The sequence below is a fragment of the Cervus elaphus genome, chromosome 1 (genome assembly GCF_910594005.1).
Source record: "Cervus elaphus chromosome 1, mCerEla1.1, whole genome shotgun sequence".
NCBI lineage: Eukaryota > Metazoa > Chordata > Mammalia > Artiodactyla > Cervidae > Cervus > Cervus elaphus.
In genome coordinates, this window is record NC_057815.1 from 30,427,568 (window position 1) to 30,433,567 (window position 6,000).

Genomic DNA, 6,000 nt, shown 5'->3' on the forward strand with positions numbered 1-6,000 from the left:
AATATGTTTAAACACATGAAGAATTGTATCAATTTAATCTTTTTTAAAAAGTCCCTTCCAGAGAGACCTGTGATCTGCTCCAGTCTGCACTGGTTGCTCTCCAGATCTGTGGGTACACAGCTGCTGGTGTAAGGATTTCCCTTCACCATCATACCTCTCTCTTGCATTGAATCCCTGATTTGTGGAGCCCCTCTTCCTCACTTTCCTAGTTTACTTACTTATTTGGTGGAGCCTACCTCCAAGAGCTTTTTTTCAGAAATGGTATATGGGAGATAAAATGTCCAGGGATAGACATTGACCGTGTCCAGGGGTAGTCCAGGGGTAGAAGTGTCTTTATTCTTTACTAAAGTGAGGGTCTAGCTGGTTAAATAATCTAAATTGGAAATCATTTTTCTTCAGAATATTAAAGTCGTTGCACCATTGTCTTTTGGCATCTACTGTGGCCAATTGAGAATTCTACTATCATTCTATTCCTGATCCCTTGGATAAAGCCTGTTCTTTCTTTGAAACGTGGAGGATCTTCTCTTTGCACTCACTGTTCTGAAATTCATGATAATGCACCTTAATATAAGTAAATTTTCAACCATTTTGCTGGGAACTCATTTCAATCAATAAATTCACAACCTTTATTTTGGAGATGTTCTTGAGTTATTTGTAATCTCTATTTTCTCTGTTCCCTAAGAAATTCCTGTCATCTGTATATTATTAGTAGATCTTCTGGTTTGTCCTCTTATTTTCTGACCTATTTTTTCTATTTTATATCTATTTTTCCACTAGTTTCTAGGAGATAGCCTCAACATTATTTTCTAAACATTTTATTTTTCACTTCTGCTATCATGTTTCTATTGGTTTGCCCCAAAAGTTCTTAAAGACATGATTTTCATTTTTACCAAGAATGTTATTGAACAATGTATTCACCATTTTGTTTCACTACCTTCTGTCATTTTCCAGGCAACTTTATAATTCCATCTTCCCAAAACTTTTTATCTTTTTAAGAAAAGAACTGTCCCAGGTGCCCTTTACAGTCTTCCAGGGAATTAAAATTTCTCCCATTAAGAGAATTTTTTAAAGATCAAAATAAACAGACATTTGAAGGTGTAATGTCTGGTGAATATGGAGGATGATTCAGAACTTCTCAAACTGTAACAGTTTTTGCCTGGTCATGAAAAAACATGTGGTCTTCCATTATCCTGATAGAAGATCATGCATTTTATGTTGACTAATTCTGGGTGCTTTTTATTGAGTGGTGTTTTCAGTTGGTCTAATTGGGAGCAGTACTTGTTGGGATTAATCCCTCGGTTTTCTGGAAGGAGTTCCCTTCTAATCCTACCATGTACACAACATCACCTTCTTTGGATGAAGAGCAGTGTTTGGCATGGTTGGTCGTGATTCATTTTACTTGTCCCATGATCTCTTCTGTTCCACATTATTGTACAGTATCCACAGTATTCATTGCCCATCACAATTTGTTTTTATAAATGAAACATTTTTGTTACATTTCAGTAGAGAATCACAAGAAAAAACACGGTCAAGGTTTTTTCACTTAACTTATGTGGAACCCAAACATCAAAGTGATTAATGTAACCAAGTTGGTGCAAATGATTTTCAGCACTTGGTTTGCATATTTTGAGTATGTTGGCTATCTCCCTTGTGGTGTAACGGAGATTGTTCTCAATTTATGTCTCCATTTGATGGCTATCAATTTCAACAGGTCTACTGGAATGTGAAGCACCATCCAGCAAGAAATCTCCAGCACAAATCTTCGCCAAGCACTTTTGACACATTTGATAAATCAGATGTGCCAAGCACTTTCTCAAAACACTGCACAAATCTTTATTTTGTGTTTCAGTTGTGTTTTCACCTTTATTGACATAATAAAGTATAATATGCTGAAAACGTTGCTTGTTTCTTCCATTCTTAATATTAAAATGGCTATACAAAAATTCACCACTTTTGATAAGATTTTTAAAAAATGCAAGCTAATATGATAGCTGTCACAATAGTCTAACAAAATTGTTTTGGATGAAGTTAAAGACAACTCAGTGCTACTAGAGGTCATCATACTGAAAAAACTGAACAAACTTTTTTGGCCAACCCAAAAATTTCTCAGAACTCTTTTGTGCATATATGTAACAGCTTGCCCTTATATCATGGATGGAACATCTTATCTCTCTAAGGATATTAGTGATGTCATTCCAGTGTTACTTTTTCCTTGCATAACTGCTGCACCCCCCCAGTTAAGTGTTCTGGTCTGTTTTGTCTTCTGTCTTTGTAGCTGCAGGTGATCGTTGACCATCTCGCCCCATCTAGTAGGAGAGTGTGACTCTCTGCAAACAGGTGGACTTGTCGACTGGGGGTTTCACTGATGGGTGACCTGTTTGGGGGAAGCCTTCATGTCACTATTACAGTCTTATCTCTTGAACTTCTCTGATTCTTCATAGAGTGACTTGTCTTGTCCCCCTGCTGGAGAGTATCAGTCTGGTGCCAGCACCCGAGGAAGTGAGGGGAGGAAAGAACTGAAGGCTCAACAAGAAGCATGTAAATATTCATGAACTTTCCATTTCGGTGTAGTGGTCCTACCCTCAAGAGTGCTGTGTACCTCCCACCCCTGAAAGCCTGTTTGACTTCCTTCAGAGAATTACCCTCAGTCTTCTGCTAGGGTAGAGCTGGGGGTGTCATTCATCTGGCTGCCAGGAATGGGGGTTCTGGGGGGCTAACTGCTTTTATTATTGTGGTAAAATGTACATAACATAAAATTGACTATTTTTTTTTTTACTATGTTTAAGTATATAGTTCAATGGCATTAAATACACTCACATTGTTATACATCCATTACCACTATCTATTTCCAGGCTTTTTTCATTATCCCAAACAGAAGCTGTATCCATTTAACAATAATTCTCAGTTTCCCTCTCTCCCAGCCCTCTGGTAACCTCTTCTCTTTCAGTCTCTATGAATTTAACTACTTGGGCACTTTGTATAAATGGAATCATACAAAATTTTCCTTTTGTGTCTGGGTTATTTCATTCAACAAAATGTTTTTAAAGTTCATCCATGTTGTAGCATGTATCAGAATTGCATTCTTTAAAGTTGAAATAATATTCCATTTTATGTACATACAAAATTGTGTATATTTGTTCATCTGATGGACATTTGAGTTGCAAATAATGCTGCAAAAGTGTAAAAAGATCAGTTCGAGTTCCTACTTTCAGTTCTGTTGAGAATATACTTGGAAATGCAATTACTGGATCATATAGTAGTTTGATGTTTAACTTTTTGAGGAACCATCAAACTTTTTCAAGTCCCTACACCACTTGACATTCCCACCAGCAATGCACAAAGGCTCTAATTTTTCTATATCCTCGTGGATATTTGTTGGTTTCCTTTTTTAAAATTTAACAGCCAGCTATTCTGATGAACATGAAGTGGTATCTTTTTGTGATTTTGCTTTGCATTTTCCTAATGCCTAGTGTTGTTGAGCATCTTTTCACGTACTTATAGGCTAAACAGCCTATAGGCTAAACAGTACATCTTCTTTGGAGAAATGTCTATTCAAGTATTTTATCCATTTTCAAACTGGGTTTTTTGTTATTGAGTTTTAAGAGTTCTTTCTATATTCTGGATATCAATCCTTTATCAGACACATGATTTATAAATATTTTCTCCCATTTAATGAGTTGCCTTTTCACTTTGTTGATAGTGTCTTTTGATTTTAAAAATGTTTCAGTTTTGATGTAGTCCCATTTATCTCTATTTTTCCTTTAATGCCTGTATTTTTGGTGACATATCCAAGATTTCACTGCCAAATCTAAAATCATAAAGATTTTTCTCATGTGTTTTCCTATAAGTTTTATAGTTTTAGTGTTTACATTTAAATATTTGATCATTTTGAGTTAATTTTTGTATTAACATTATAGTATGATGGATGAGTCCAACTCATTCTGTTGCATGTGGACCCCCAGTTTTCCCAGCACCATTTGTTGAAATGGCTATTATTTTCCTTCATTGAATTGTCTTGACATTGTTGTCAAAAGTATTCAAAGATCCATAATGTGAGGGTTTATTTCTGGACTCAAAATTCTGTTTCACTGATACATATATATATATATATGTATATATATATATATATTTATCATTATGCCATTACCACAAGGTCTTGTACTAGCTTTCTAGTACATTTTGAAATCAAAAAGGGTGAAGCCTCCAACTTTGTTTTTTTTCAAGATAGTTTTGGTGCTTCTGGGTTCTTTGCATTTCCATATGAATTTTAGGATCCGTTTGTCAATTTTTGTGAAGAAGTTAGCTGGAATTTTGACAGATTGCATTGAATCTATATGTCAATGTGGGAGTGAGTGAGTGAGTGAGTGAGTGAAGTCGCTCAGTCATGTCCGACTCTTTGCGACCCCATGGACTGTAGTCCACCAGGCTCCTCCATCCATGGAATTTTCTAGGCAAGCGTACTGGAGTGGGTTGCAATGTGGGAGTATTGCCATCTTAATAAGAAAAAGTGTTTTGATCCAGGAAAATAAGATGAACCTTTCTGTTTATTTAGTGCTTCTTTCATATCTTTCAACAATATTTTATAGTTCTCAGAGCAAAAGTTTTGCACTTCTTTTGTTAAGTTTATTCCAAAGTTTTTTTTTCCAATGCTATTATAAATGAAATTGTTTTCTTAATTTAGTTTTCTTTGATACTATTGATGCTAAAAATTACAATTTCTTTGGCTCATTGATACTATATAAAAATACAATTGATTTTGTATATTGATCTTGTATCTTGGAGCATTGCTGAAATTCTAATAGTTTTTTTCCAGTGGATTCCTTATGATTTCTTATATGCAAAATCATATCATCTGCAAAGAAATACTTTTAATTCTTTTTCAATATGTCTTTTGTTTTCTTTTCTTGCCTACTTGCCCTGGCTGGAATTTGCAGTACAATGTTTACTAGAAGTGGTGAAAGCAGACATCCATGTCTTAATCTTAGCGTGAAAGCACTCAGTCTTTCACCACTAAGTATGATGATGTTAATGTTAAATTTTGAGTTTTTGTAGATGTCCTTTATCAGGTTGAGGAACTTCCTTTCTATTGCTAGTTAGTCTGTTAAGTGTTTTTATCACAAAGGTCAGCTATAACTGTTTGCTTTGTTATTTTAGTGGTTGCATCTGTGTTTATGGCATACATCCTTAATTTTTCATGGGCTACTTTCATGAGATATTATACTGCTTCAGGCATAATTTAAGAACCTTCCATTTCTCTCTTCCCAGTCATTATATAAATGTCAACATATATTTTACATTTAGATATGCTATAAACTGTAAAAATTGTTAATATTTTTGTTAAAATGGTCAATTATCTTTTAATTATACTTTAATATATTTAATATTTATGTTTTTATATTTAAATAATACTTATTTTCCAAATCTATATTATAATATTTATTTGTAAAATTAATGTATGAGGTGATTTAAACATTTTGACAATCACAAACAATTGCAATTATATTCTTTATATGACTAATAGTTTTTTTAACCATCTTAACCATTTTAAAGTGTTGAGTATATTTACATTGCTGTGTAGCAAGATCTCTAGAATTCTTTCATCTTGTAAAAGAGAAACTCTATACCTATGGAACACCAACTCCCTGTTTTTCCCTCCCCCCAGCCCCTGGTAACAACCATTCTATTTCTATGAATTGGAATATTTTAGATGTCTCATATGAGAATTTACTTAACAATCCTTTCATGCCTTCCTTTGTGTGTAAGACCAAGGTCACCCCTCCACATATCAGTTTACAAAGCCTGGCCCCACCCATTAGTCTGTGTGGTGCTACCAGCAACGTTCCTATTTCCTGTGGAAACAGAGGCTAGAGAGAGACAGAGCCCTCAGTTCGTTTAAATTCTCTAGGTCCCCATGCTGGAAAAGACTGAAGGCAGGAGAAGAAGGGGACAACAGAGGATGAGGGGGTTGGATGGCATCACCGGCTCGATGGACATGAGTCT